Genomic DNA, 15,554 nt, shown 5'->3' on the forward strand with positions numbered 1-15,554 from the left:
GAAGGGGACGACAGAGGACGAGATGGTTAGACAGTGTTCTCGAAGCTACCAGCATGAGTTTGACCAAACTGCGGGATGCAGTGGAAAATAGGAGTGCCTGGCGTGCTCTGGTCCATGGGGTCACGAAGAGTCAGACACAACTAAATGACTAAACAACAGCAGAATACTACAATACAGTAATGCTATCACTGGTTAATCTGGTCATGCACTTATTCCATATAATATAAAATATCTTATCACTCAAATGATCACTCATTTTTGTCTTCATGGTTTATACAAGGTCCTGTACATACAAAGATCATCAACATCCAACGCTGTTGCTTTTCCTATACAGTATTTACCGTAGGGCAGTGTTTGGTTTGTTCTGTGGTTTACCAAGCTTGTGTGTGAGGCAATGGCAAAGTCTAATGGGACTGGCTGGCACAAAGTGATAATGTGACGTAGAGCATGCCCCAGCATTCTCTGCAACTCACAAGCCTTCCTCAGCAGGCAAATTGAAGAAGAATTAATTGAGGGCACAAAGCTTGAAAGCCAGTGCTATAAAGCAAACAAAATAAATGACATCCACCATGTTAGTCAAACAGACCAGCACATTCTGTATGAGACTTTTCTTCAGTATATAATATATCAGGACATGACACTTTAGTCAGTTGACAACTGTACTACGTTCTGTATTCGTTTGGTGTCTATAAGGGCCTCTGTTCACCAACACAGAGGGTGGTCAGTATTCCTTTAGGTGAAGATCAACTAGTTCCTCTGTTCTAAACAGTTAAGAATAGAGTTGCTTATAAAATGTAGGAAATGCTTTCTGGAATTTAGCCAATAAAAGTTTTTGATCTTCGCTTGATCTTTATTTTCACTAATCCTTTTCTTTTTGTGTTCTTTCCTTTTGTTGATCTGCCAAGATTCTGTCACTCTTGTTCTTCCTTCTCTGTCTGTCTTGGTCTTGCTCTAAAAATATCTTTGCTAAGTTTAATTAAACATTTTACCATATTTGCCAAGAGCAAGTTCCCATAGTGACATAGAATTTCTCATCGAAGTGCCCTGGAAATTAATAAGGGTTTATTGTAACCTTTAAGATTTTATTTTCCAAGATTTTCATATTTTTCAGGAGTAGGGTGGGGTGGGGAATAGGCTCCTTACATCACTCCAGGCAGTTTCTGCTATGATCCCCATGTCAGTCTCCAGGCTATTATTGATATTCATTTATTTATTCCCTGACCTCTGCCCTAAGGTCCCAGAGTGAGTTACAACATCAAAATACAACATTAAAAACAGTTTATAACTTTCAAGCATAAAAAATACAATCCTAAAAACAGACCCCCCAAGTGTCATTTTACAATCCTAAAACACATACCCCAAGTGTCAAAAGCCGAGATAAAGCATTGCGCCTTCAGCATTTTTTTGCATCAGCATCCCTCTTTCCCCTAAAAATAAATAAATAAAGATTCCTCCCCTTTTTGTGGCATTTTAGTTGGTCCTACTAAATGTATTGCCTTATTGTGGTTTGGCCATTACGAGAACAGCATGCTGGACTAGATGGACTATTGGCCTGATCCAGCAAGCTCTTCTTGAATTATTAAACAAAAAATAGCAAAAGGATGGGTTGAGATATGGTAGAAAGGCCCCAGTATGGGCTATGGAGTAACATCAGAAATGTAGAAAATATAATTTCAGAATTACAATAGGAACTTTGATTTCATGACTCATGGTATTTATGTAGCCCATGCTACATGTTTGTACTATGGCCCCCCCAAATTATGTTTGACCCGTTCCGGAACCTGCTGAGCTCTGACTCTGTCCAGTTACTAGCATTTTTAATTCAAAAGTTGACAATCCTAGAGGCTGGTTAAGCCTGTGGGCTTGGCAGGCCCCCTATATAGACATGAACCGCTATAGCACATTGAGTTTCCAGTAAACCATATGTGGTATGAACATATGTGATCAATATCACAGGAGGAGTATTTCTAAGACTAAGGTGAAACTGAGTCTCCTTTGTTATTTTTGCTATTGGATCCCACATGTTGTTTAAGTAGTCTTGCTATATTTATAGTATTTGATTTGTTTGTTTGGTATGTTGTTATATTTTTGTTTTGCTTCCGTATGTCACTAAATGTTTTGAAAATGGTCTTTTAAGTCAACATGTTCTGAGATTATAGTGGGTATGTTTCCTGAGACTGAAAAACTTGAGAAATTGCTGACTAGCCAGTAGGAGGAACAGACTCGTGGGATTATGTTTGCACGGCTGCAACTACTTGTGAATGCTACAAAGAGAAGGATGCGGCTTCCTCTCATGTACTGGGAGAGCAGAGGATGATTCAGATCGAGATTCTACATAAGGCTCCCATACGTAATAATCTGGCCCTGAAGGGTCAGGCATATAAAACTGATGCTAGGAAAGAAAGTTGTGTTTCCTACAATAAAAAAGTCATTCTTTATGGGGGGATAAAAGAAATCCTGGATGGTCTCCAAATGTCAACAAGATTATAATCAGCTAATTTGTTTCAGGAGGAATTTGACAGTTTGAACATTTTACCGTAAGCCACCATCCTTCTCCTTCCTTCAGCCACATTCCCTTCCTCCTCCATTAATTTTGGCAAAGTTAATGGCACTATCTCCATCGTCCGAATACTCCTATGCACACAACACCTTTGGGCATTTTCCTCTGCCAGGCAGCATCACAAAATATATTATTGACCAAATAGGAAGATTTCCTAATGAAGCTATAATTCATTGAAACATATGATACCTGCAATTACATGAAACATCCTTTTGTTTTGTTTTTGTTTTTTTAAAAAACCTCCAGGCCTTTGGGGTTTTTTTCATTCAGACACAAGCCCTTCTGCTCCTTATTACCCCCAAGCTATGAATGAGTTTGGGCGTTCATCAAATCCCCTACCTCCTGGTTTCACCCACTCTCATCCCACACCTGCAAATCTGAAAAGCCAACTCTTCTGGCTGACCTCTTCTTCCCCATCCCAACTTCCCTGTCAGCATTGCTGCATAAAAATAACTCAGTGAAACACTTTTTGAACAAGGGAATAAAAGAAGGCACTTTTCTGGTAGATAGTTTCAGAAAGCGTTCGGGCCACAGCAAAAGAATATCCGCTGTTGGTTGCAGTAATGTTTCGGAAGACCAGTTGCTGGAAACTGCAGAAGGGCAGACCAGTCAATCTCTCTCCACAGGAACCTTTGAAAATTGTAGCTCTGGGAGGGAAACAACTCCCAGAATTTTGGTTGGGAAGCCATGAATGTTTGAAGTGGTATCATAGCACTTTATGGTGTGAATGCGGCCTGGATCTTGTCCAAACTTTATGGTTCTAATACTCTTCCTCTGAACAGTTGGAAAAAGTGAATTTCACACACTGGTGAGGCAGTCACGCTCACATGCTCATAAGCCACATTTCACTCCCACAAATGTGGAGAGAGGGCAGGACAGAACTCCCTATGCAGGTAAGTCAATGAGGGCACAAGGAAGGCACTTCAAGGTGTGACTGACTTGTGACTGTTTCCCATGTCTCCCCCACTCCCACCCCTTGTCATGCCTCTGCTGTCTTGCCCTAACACTCTTCTCCTCCAGTAGTGGCAATCAGTGCTTACCTCTCACACAGGGACTCCGTGGCAGCATTGCTGTTGTTTCCATCTCTATGGGCAGGTAGCGGGGGCAGCATAAGTGAATGCTGAACATCAGGGGATGCATGTGATGTATGAGGACAGCCAGTCAGCCTGCCCATCCTGGAGAGGGTCCAGTGCAGGCCTCCCCACATAGGAATGGAAAGATGCTGGTGACTATCTAACTTTCAGATGGTTGACCCGTGCTTTGCTTTTGATACAGTCACTGATAACACAATTCACAAAAGAAAAGAAAGAAACCACACAAATCAGGTTTGTAGAGATGACAGTTTAGGCCATGATGGAAAGAACATAAATCAATGAGCATGTCTTTCTTTCCATGGGCGTTTGATAACATCCTCTGACTGTAGGCCAAATATATGTCAGTACAATTTACTGTGGAATATAATGTCAATAACATATAAAGTGCTGTTTAATTAGTAGGAGTGGGGTTTTTCAGAAAACAAAAAAGATCCTATTATGTAAACCAGAAGAGCAATGCTTCTTTCCTTTTACAACTTGCTAAAAGAAACGACAGAAATACCACATATATATTTCTGGACAGGAATAAAGGAAGAACTGCTGAAATCAAGAATGAGGATCCTCGGATCCTCCAGATGTTGTTGGACTCCAGTTCCTATCAGCCTCAGCATGGCCAATGGTCAGGTATTATGTGAGCTGTAGTCCAGCAAAATCGGAAAGGCATTGATTCCTCACCCCTGGTTTAAGTTTTACATGTGAACCTGCCTTGTACTGAGTCACCTTATTGGTCCAACAGCCCTGGGACCAGGGTCACCACCTTGAAGAAAATCGGGGGGGGGGGGCAGACAAAGATGGTTATATGGGTGGGAGGCAGGGAGGAAGTAGGGACAGCAGAAAAGAAACTTAAAACTAAATAGTGAAGCTCTGAACAATGTCTCCTGCTGTTGGAAGTACATGTAGCAAGACAGACTGTGCACCACACACACACAAAAAAAAAAAACTTTGCAGAAGTAGCCAGAGAACACAATTCTCACTTTCCTTTCTCTTGTTTGGAATGCTGAGGTGCCTGGATTTCCTCTGGTCATTCCCCAGCCCCCCTGTGCAGATGCCCCTTCTAGCTTCAATCGCAAGCCCTATAAGGAACATTTTTGGAGGTTTTTGCCCAATCCCAGCTCTCTTTTCATCCAACAACCCTTTTACAAGTTCGTTACATGGCTTGCCAGAAAACGAAGTCCAAACATGGCAAAGAAAGAAGGCAGCAGTGCTCATCAATTTGGGGGGAGGGGTTGGCTCTCTCAAATATTTTATGGGGGGGAGGAGTGAAGGGACCTGTCCCCTAGGATTTGGTGCCTATGCCTGTGACCAACTGGCAATCCCTTGAATTGGGAATTCCAAGGACTAAGCCAGGGACCTTCTGCATGCAGAGCAAATCATCTACCCCCAAGCTATGAAAATAGCATTCAGATAATAGTGTGGTAATCAAGAATGTTGGTTCAGATAACTAAGGCCTAAACTAGAGGACAGGAAGCATGAAAGTTTAAATGCAGTTAATTTATTACAGATAGGTAGCCGTGTTGGTCTGCCATAGTCAAAATAAAAAAATTCCTTCCAGTAGCACCTTAAAGACCAACTAAGTTAGTTCTTGGTATGAGCTTTCGTGTGCATGCACACTTCTTCAGATACACTGAAACAGAGTTTAGGCCCAGTTACAGATAGGTAGCCGTGTTGGTCTGCCATAGTCAAAATAAAAAAATTCCTTCCAGTAGCACCTTAAAGACCAACTAAGTTAGTTCTTGGTATGAGCTTTCGTGTGCATGCACACTTCTTCAGATACACTGAAACAGAAGTTGCCAGACCCTTCTATATAGTGAGAAGGTGGGGAGGGGTATTACTCAGAAGGGTGGTGGGAATGGGAGATAGGCAGGTGGGAATGGGAGATAGGTGGTGGGAATCTCCCATTCCCACCACCCTTCTGAGTAATACCCCTCCCCACCTTCTCACTATATAGAAGGATCTGGCAACTTCTGTTTCAGTGTATCTGAAGAAGTGTGCATGCACACGAAAGCTCATACCAAGAACTAACTTAGTTGGTCTTTAAGGTGCTACTGGAAGGAATTTTTTAAGTTAATTTATTGTAAAAGAAACTTCCAGAGATAGTTTCAAAAGATGTGGGAGTTGAAGTGAATGGTGATGAGATTAAGATCATTGTTCCATCCGAAGCAAGTGCATTTTTCATCAGATAAAAGGGAAAAAGGAAAGTAAATTTTTCTGAAGATATCTCTAATGTGCTATCTATAAACACAAAGGGCACAATCCAGTCGAAGTGCTTCAGAGCAGAATCTTAGTGTGTTTAAAGTAAGCTCCACTGAAAGCAATGTGCCTTACTCCCTGTAAGAGTGTATACAGAATTGTAGCCTCAAAGTCCTACTGCTTTTCACAGAAGTGAAGCAAATTTATTTCCAATAGGACATAAAAGTGCTGAGCTTTGGCTAGATTGTGACCTAGATCAACTTTGACTGACCTTTCAACTTGCCATTGAGAAATAAATTATAAACTAAGATTGTACATTACCAAGTAATTCGGAGTGTGGTTTCAGTAAGAAGCAGGTGTATGTGTCGATTAAATGGCTTTTATTTAATAGATTCAATTTGCAATAAAAGAGATTCCAAGCATTGGGAAGAGATTTCTGCCTCAGAAGGTGGTAGAGTCTCCTTCATTGGAGGTTTCTAAGCAGTGGTTGGATAGCCATCTGTCAGGGATTCCTGCATCTTGGGGTTGGACTAGATGACCCTTGGGGTTCCTTCAGCTCTACGATTCTATGATTTTTGTAGGCTCCTGTGAGATGACGTGATTATTTTTCATTCAGCGTTCATTGTATAGTCTGATTATGAAGAGAATCAGGTCATCTCTCATGCAGTCTTCATGCTCGATGAAGAGATAGAGTTTGAACCACAGAAGGAAGAAATTGGCCACTGAAAAATTATGGACGTTGACTGTGATTCCTTTCTCTGCCAGCTAAGCTTCTCAAGGTGCAGTATGGAACATGTGAAGTAGTAAGTAGAAAATGCCTCTGAGCATGTGCAGATGCTCACCGTTCTCTCATTGGTATGAGAGTGAGCACACCTGAGATCAGTGCTAAGGCTTTCCGGGCATAGACAGCATCAAGCCGTGTCATCTGTCACTTTCTAAATTAGGCACTGGATTGTCACCAGGCCACTATATCTACATCAGTAACAAAATGATCACAGAATTCTGGCTATGAGGAAAAGTTAATTAAAAATCTGGGCTCATCTTCAAAATTGAAACTGCTTCTCTTTCTGCCATGTCTCATATTTTCCTCCTCCTCTCATATAAGACCAGAACCTGGATCATCCAGTGAAGCTTATTAGCTGGAGAGTCAGGGCAGACAAAACATAGGACTTCTTCACATTAATGCACAATTACTTTATGAAAATGCTGCCACAAATATGGTCATGTTTGCTGGCTTAGATGGCTTTAAAAGGGGATTAGAATAATTCACAGAGCATTAGTCCATCAATGATAACTAATCAGGAAGGCTTTGGGGATGTCTAGAATAAGGGGCAGTTGTTGTGGAGTAGCAGCATGGGTGGTAATTGACTGGACCTGATCTAACATGGCCCATTTTGTGCTTCTATATGCATGTTATAGAAAAAAGGTGCATACTGACCATTCAGAAGTGTACCTGTACATATGGTAGGAAGTACTTCATAGAGCAATATCGGTTCCATGGGTTGATGGACTGTATGTATGAATCCACCCTTTGCAAATCCTCACTGAATCAATTGGCCATCATTAACTAATCACATAATATTAATATGATACTTATACCTGTTGCTTCATTCATCACTGACAGTCACTGACAGATGGAAATTAAAATGCAACATGTTAAAATTCTACTCATTGCCCTAGGCGTGTTCTAGTTGTTCATTTTGCCATTTCATGTTTAATCGTTTACCTGATGGTTATGAGTAAAAATAATAATTAAACCCCAATTTAAAGAAATACATGAAGTTCTTTCATAGGGGATGGCTTAAAAGAAGGCATGGAATTATCAGATTTATTAAAACTTTAAAATGTTCAGCAGAAGATAAACAATCACCCTCTTTTCTTCCACTGTATAAAAAGCAGGCAGAGAGATGTTGAAGTCATAATTTGCAAATACAAGTAGCATCCTGCTTTTAAAAGATGTTCATAAACTGCTTTTTTAATTTGGGAAGATATAGAATAATTTGGAGGTTCCGTAGCTTCAATTTCTGTGAGCTTAATTCCGGGGGGGGGGGGGCAGGTATACACATTCCTTCTTTGGATTAGAGTTACCTTTGATTTGGGGTGCCTTCAGTTTGTCAGTATTTTGTAGGAGGGATTCAGTAGGTTTGTGTGATAAAAGTAGATTAATGTGATCTGCCACCCTAATGCAACAAATTCATTTTCTCAAAAAGTGGAATTTTTCTTGATTGGGAAGTGATGGGGAAATGCATAGAAAAGTGTGGGATGAATGAATGATTAACAGGAATATTGGTTAATACCCTGCAAGCAAATCAGAAACAATGCTCATTGTCTTATAACAGCCCTGAAAACAAATCAGAATGAATCAGGAGTGCCAACATGAATAAAATATTGGGGGGGGGGGAGTAACCCTGTCCTGGATAATCAATCACATGACATGGTGCACAGACACCATTTGAATGGCAATGGGGGGGCAACCCATCAAATATTTTATGGGGGGACAAAGACCCCTTGGCCCCTAGGAGTTGGCTCCTATGGAATGAATGCTCAATAAACAGGTCATTTGGAGGAGCCCTTGAGCAGTTGAGGGCAAAAAAAAATCTGTTGTTGAAGAGCTAAGCTTAATGATGCAATAGCAAAGGAAATTAAAGTTTCTAGGGTGCGCCTAAAGTAATTTGTATATTTTCCAACCAAGGAAAGTTAGTTGAAATCATAAGAAAGAGATTACTTGTTATTGGACATTTGTTGCTGAGAACCAAGCAGTCCCCCTCACCCTGTGCCCATGAAATGTGGAGAAATATGGCACTCAATCTATGTTGTCCATACCATAGATCTATGGGAAGGTGGGGGGAAAATGGACTACTTCAAAATTCAACCACTAGTTAGAAGGGTGAAAAAACATCGGCCATGCCAATTTACCCAACATTTATAAAAAGAGACATCACCTTGCCGACCAAGGTCCATATAGTAAAAGCTATGGTTTTCCCAGTAGTGATGTATGGAAGTGAGAGCTGGACCATAAAGAAGGCTGATCACCGAAGAATTGATGCTTTTGAATTATGGTGCTGGAGGAGACTCTTGAGAGTACCATGGACTGCAAGAAGATCAAACCTCTCCATTCTTAAGGAAATCAGCCCTGAGTGCTCACTGGAAGGACAGATCGTGAAGCTGAGGCTCCAATACTTTGGCCACCTCATGAGAAGAGAAGACTCCCTGGAAAAGACCCTGATGTTGGGAAAGATGGAGGGCACAAGGAGAAGGGGACGACAGAGGACAAGATGGTTGGACAGTGTTCTCGAAGCTACCAGCATGGGTTTGACCAAACTGCGGGAGACAGTGGAAGACAGCAGTGCCTGGCGTGCTCTATCCATGGGGTCACAAAGAGTTGGACACGACTAAACAACAATGAAGGCCAATAAGAAAAAGATCCTTCAAGTGTTTCATGTAGCAACTTCTGTATCGTAGCTACTTATCTTCAGCTTGCCTGAAAGGAAAACAACCACCATATGTTTCCTCAAGACAGATGATATCAGCTTTGTGATGGACAGTGAAATTATCTGTAGACAGATGTCAAAGGATGAAGGGTTGATAGAGGGGCAGCATTGCTGACTTGTCCTTAGATGGTCATGGCTCTTACTGTAGGTTATGGAGGCATGGACTTTATAGTCATGTACTAGTACTCCTGGGTATAGCCACAAGCATACGTTTAGAGGATTTCAGCCTTTGAGCTGTACCATTTGGATTTGTGCAATGTTTCTAACTATGAGGGAGAGAGATTGCCTTCAAATGTCAGAATCAGGAATTTAAAGTTCATGTGAAAAGAACAATCAAGGTCACAAAAGAAATGACCATTAAAGAACTGCAGATGTGGAAGCAAAATATCTGTGCCTGAATAGCTCAGTTGGTTAGAGTGTAGTGCTAATAACACCAAGGCTGCAGGTTCGATCCCCATATGGGACAGCTGCATTGCAGGGGATTGGATTAGATGATCCTTGGGGTCCCTTCCAATTCTACAATTCCATGATCATAGAGGAAATGAATGAACATCAATATACAAAGCATGTATGTTATTGGCACTTTGAACTGGGGGGCCGGGCAATGATTGTGAAAAGGATGCCCATTGCAACTTGGTTCAAGCTGGCCAGGGCTGTGGCTGCTTGTGGATAGCTCTGAATGTTTGGACATGGTTTCTCTACTAGTAACATGCTAGGCTGCAAAACCCAAATTAGTTTGACCCAGTTAACATTGTCTAAATTCTGTGGAGACTCATCTTCACTTCTGGGGCAATAAGCAAGGGGAAAGACAATGTTATAGTTTATTTTATTTTTTATAAAAACAATATAAAGGGGATTTCCCAGCTCAAGAGGCAGGGAAAGGGAGAAAGCACACCTGTAAAATCTAGATATTAGTGCTAATTTGGCATAGAATTTGCTTCCTGTACCAAAACTTGCTGGAACACTTTGGAACACTTTCCCTTTTAAAAACAAAATATAAAAAAGCCCCAAAACCGCAAAAGCCCTCCTTTTTGTTACTGTGTAACAATTAAAAAAAAGTCCTAACACCACAAAACTGTAGTTTCCCACTAGTTCAGGTCTTAACATGATTAGACTGTTTTGCGTTTAGACAAACATTGAAAATTGCTTCCACCTCTTTCCGATTCTTTTCTGCTGGCCTCAGTCTGTGATTTATTGTCTGCCTCTCAAATGTGACATTTTTGTTGATATTCTTAACAATTACCACACCCACCAAACTATACTCTCGACACAGGCTTTCTCTCCACTTTTGTTCAGCTGGCTTGTTGGTGTGCCACGATTCAGATAGTAAGCTAGAATGCACAAAGCTGATTCTTTTTCGTTTATGAAATAATGTTTGGGTCAAGGTTGCTCAAAATAGATTCAGAAAGGACCTGAGCTACTAAAATATTACAGAGGTTAGAGTCTCTTTTGTACAGCAAAAGGCTAAAGCGCTTGAGGCTTCTTGTTCAGAAAAGAAAGACTTCAGGCCTTTAGTGATTCTGGGCAGTTTGGGCATCCAGTAAGATGGAGAACAAAAGGCGTTAATCTAAGACCTGAGAAATAAGAGCAATAGTCTGGTAGCTCCATAAGATCAGAGTACAAAAACAGGAATATAAAACCAACCACACTTGGAAGCAGAACAAAGATCCAGCTTAGTATTTTGACTGTCGAAACAAAAAAATCTTGGAGCATTTTATTCCAAATCCCAGTGCAGAGACAGCACCATCTTTATACCTTAAACAGATCTATTCCTTGTACCACGTGAAGACAAAAGATGTGATCTGTCTGGGGCATCTATTGCACAAGCGATAAGTTTATTAAAATAAATTCCAAATAGAACAAAGCATTATTTATTAATTTTTAGAATGTACACAAAATAGTGGTGATTATAGAATAATGTATATCCTTATCATTGTCTCTTGCCTCCTTCTATCAGACGTTTAGTAAACCTTTAATCCGTAGGCAGCTGTAACTTTTTTTTAATGCTTTTATTATATATTATTCAACTAGAAGAGGAAAGTGTGACTTCCTAAGCACTGATATCGTCCGCAATTGTAATCCCTCCCACTGCCTTGCCTGGATTCAAGTCTGTCTTACAGGTTTCACTTTTTCAGTATGAGGAGAACGAGGTATCACTTCCCCCTGTTGATGTTCCTTGACATAAATCAGTGTGTTGACTGTGTGATATTTAACAAAAAGAACCTCTAACATTATGCAGCCACATACCAGCATGACATCTGTTGTAGGGAAAAGGTGTTGAGCAATGTTCATACAGACTGAAAAGTTCTTTAGTACTTTACATGAACTTTTTGGCAGAGACAAAGGTGGGGGGAATCTCTGCACAGTCCAAGTTCTGCTACCTTTATCATCCTAATGCATGCTCTTGGTTGGAAAAATGGGGAACGATTTCTAGGGCATAAAGCACAGGTGATGGACTTGTGGCCTCCAGATGTTGTTGCGCCCCATCTCTCATCAGCCCCAGCTAACATGGCCATTGGCCCGGGATGATGGAAATTTTAATCCAACAACATCTGGAGGGCCACAGGTTCCCCATCTCTAGTGTAAAGTTTCAAAGTAAGTCTTCTCTATGAAGAAGAAGCATACAAAATGAACATCTGAGCTTACCTATTTCAGTCTGTAGCTCCTGTGTAAGGTACTAGGGTGGGGGTGTTCACAGCAGTAAGACACTGGTGCTCCACCACCTATGCCACCTGCATTGTTTCTATGACAAACCTGGTAGACTGAGCTTGAATGATACCATCTAGCCTGCGGTACCAGCCTGCCTGAGCCTGCAGTTGGCTGGTTCAAGGGGCATCAGGTCCTAGAAGAGTCTGGTCTTGTTCCTTAGCCTTAGCTACTCAATGTGGGGACTCAGCCTAGTTCCTGCTGTGTTCTCCTGATTGCTCCTTTTGATCATGGTGACCACTACCTGTCTTTGAACCTGTTTCTGGCCTGAGTGACTCTCTGTTGCTGCCTTGGAGCTTGACCTTTTTCCTGACCTTGAACACACACCTGCCTTGGGCTGCTTTGAGAACCTCATTTGCTGCCCTGGAACTTGACCTCCTGCCTGATTTGGATCGTGCACCTGTTTTTGTGGACAGCCAGTTCCTCAGGCCTCAGAACTTGATCTGGGAGAAGTCAACAAATGCAACATAGTCTCTTTTAAATACAGTGGTGCCTCGCAAGATGAAAAGAATCCGTTCTGTGATTCTCTTCGTCTAGCAGTTTTATCGTCTTGCGAAGCAAGCCCATTGACGGATTAGCGGATTAGCGCTATTAGCGGCTTTTAGTGGCTTATCGGATCAGCTGATAAGCGGCTTAGCAGCTTAGAAAAGGGGGGGGGAGGAAAAAACCCCGCAGGAACTCGCAAGACATTTTCGTCTTGCGAAGCAAGCCCATAGGAGATTCGTTTTGCGAAGCACCTCCAAAACGGAAAACTCTTTCGTCTAGCGAGTTTTCCATCTTGCAAGGCATTCATCTTGTGGGGCACCACTGTAAATGTGTTATGAGAATCGATTCCTTGGAACAGACCATGTGGCACATTTCCCCCCTGGCGGTTGCCCTGGAGTTTTTCTTCCCCTCTTCAGGAGTTTCTGCTGGTGTTTATTGTCATAGGATCCTGGCAGTGAATATTTTTCAGTCTCGTCAGCTATTTCTTCCTTCTCTGTTTGCCTTCCTGCAGCAGCTATAACAGTTGAGGCCATTAGGGAAAAGAAAGGCTACAGCAAGCCAGTCCTCAATGTCGGGACTCGGTTCCAGCTGAAAACCCCTTTCTTCCAAAAAGGGGTGCCAACTTGAATAAAATATTGGGGGCCCAGGTAAGCCCTGCCCCACATAATCACGTGACGCACACACAAACACACACCATTTGAATGGCAATGTCCACCAACTTCAGGGGGGCTGGCCCTTTCATTGGAAATTTTGGGGAGCCCTGGCCCCCCAGCTCCTTCCTTGATTCTCCTGTTTCCAGCAGCATTTTAATTGCTGTGAGCTGCTTTCTGAGATAATGTTCAACTGAGAATTAGTAGTAATATAATACAACCTATTTCATAGTGGCCAATATATTACATGTCCCAATACGAAGTTCCTCCCAAGAAAATGAAACCATTTACTGCTTCTCAACAGCCTGCTGCTGTCTCAGACTAGCAAAAGATCATATAATCCTTTAAACACTGAAAGGAAATTGTAAATAAAACACAGGATGGCCCCCAGGGTATTAGAAAGTGCAGCGAAGACAGAAAATCTGATGGTATAGAATAAAGGCCCCTGGGAATTTAAGAGCTCTGCCAGCTTAATATGCCAAAAAGCGAGGGGTGGGGTGGGGCAAGACCATTTCTGTTCTTTGCCTCAATAGGAACCGGGTGGGTGTTATTCTGTGAGCAAGATGGAGAACAGCCATGTTCGGAATGAAATAGCCTGTTTTTCTGGGTTGCACTTGCCAGATGTGTGTGTCAGTGAGAAAGTTAAGCACATGTGTTTGATAGGGGAATTCCAGACCAATGTCAGCACAAAATGGACAGTTCTTTGTAGACTGGGATTTCAAAGACTGTATGGCAAGATATGATTTCTTCTTAACATATGAAAAGCAGCCTTCAGTTTCCTCAAGCGACTGCAGAGGCTTAAAGAGATGAACAGACAGCTATTGAAAGCAAGATTGTGCCTGCTTGGTGGTTCTATCTGACTTCCAGATCAGCTCCCAAAATAGGAGAGGCCTGGTAGACAAGTGAAAGCTATTATGCTTTTGATGTAAGGACCAACATTTAAGCAGATGGAGGAGAGTGAAAGGGGGAGATGAGGCATTTGCAAACATCATGATAAAAGGGAGACTATTTGAGAAGTCACTTAACTCTGCGGGGAGGAGGAAAGCAAAGAATTAGCAGGAGGGGTCAAGGAGACTACCAACTCATCCCAAATCAACAACAAAGCAGTGTAGGAGAATTTAAGAAGAAAGCGGAAACTGAAGGAAGGCGTCGCATTACGCTCCTCCAACCTTCCTTTCAGAGCTTGTGGGTGCATGTTTTCTTGACATTTACAGAGTCCAAATTATTCACCATCCATCTCAGTGATTTAACACCAGAGGCAGGTGGTAGTTACTATCGAGCAAATAATTTCTTAGCTTTGTGCCAGGGCACACAAATGTGCCACAAGTGGGGCTGAAGTGTACCTTGGAAAATTAAATTTGCATCCACCACTATATACCTCGGGTCCCAATGTAGTCTTCCATTCACACAAGAGGGTGGCAATTTTTCCTACCACCTTCCAACTTTATACCTGACCCCCACTATTCTCAAGGGTGAAAAAGATTGCTGGGGAACACAGGAAGTGTAGAGTAAAAATTGTCTCCAACTTGAACACAGCCTTGGGTGATCAAAAGTTTGTGAAGCTCTCTGTTAACACTGGAGTTCATCCACATATGAAATGCTCTAAAGGGAAACATTCACTGAGAATGCCATGTGAATTATGAAATCCAGTAGGTGTGCTTAGGATGGGTTCTATTGAAAATCTGTGCACATAGTTAAATGCTAATGCTCCACTGTTTCAAATGAGACCTACCTTTATGTCAGGCTGCAGCTGGGGGTCTGGTTTTGGCAAGACAGGGATGAATCAAATGGGACAGAGGTGTGGTCCTAGACAGGCTGGAGATCAGCCACTGGATCAGGCAGACAAAGGCCAGGGCAGAGACATACTCTGAAGATGTGCTAGTGGTTGGGTGCTAGGTTGAACAGACGAGAACCAAATGACCAGCGACAGGAATGAAGCCTCGGAGGTTTGGCAGTTGCTCAAATTGAGCAAGGAGTAATATATAAGCAGCCAGCCCCTGTTAGTCCCTCAGAGCACATGGTCAAGGCTAGACTGAAGAGATGCTGTTCTGGTTCTGCCCACCATATGAGTAGCACTGCCACTAAGGCTTCAGCCTAAAAGTTGTCCCAGGGGCACAGGGAGTGAAGAGCCCAGGCTCCATTGCCTTGGTGGCCAGTTTGAATATCCTGGTGCCTTATACTTCCTGGGGTTCAGATCCAGGGGCAGAATTTGCTACCTTCCTGCCCCCCCCCCCACTGCAGCGCCACCATCACACCTCTCTTAGCTGTGTTGTTGATCGTGCCTGTGTAGTGCTGGAAGCAGCATTGGCTTCCAGCAAGACCTCGCAAGATCTTGCCAGAAACCGTTGCCACTGCCAGCAGAGGTGATGGGGCGGGC

General features: G+C 42.3%; 1 long non-coding RNA gene across 1 annotated transcript in view; it reads left to right on the forward strand.

Moving 5' to 3' along the window:
* Positions 1-15,554, forward strand: part of LOC308583668 — a 35,013-nt gene that overhangs the window by 13,691 nt on the left and 5,768 nt on the right. The gene's annotated exons all lie outside the window — the stretch shown is intronic.

The sequence above is a fragment of the Podarcis bocagei genome (genome assembly GCF_964188305.1).
Source record: "Podarcis bocagei genome assembly, chromosome: 3".
In the NCBI taxonomy this organism is placed as follows: domain Eukaryota; kingdom Metazoa; phylum Chordata; class Lepidosauria; order Squamata; family Lacertidae; genus Podarcis; species Podarcis bocagei.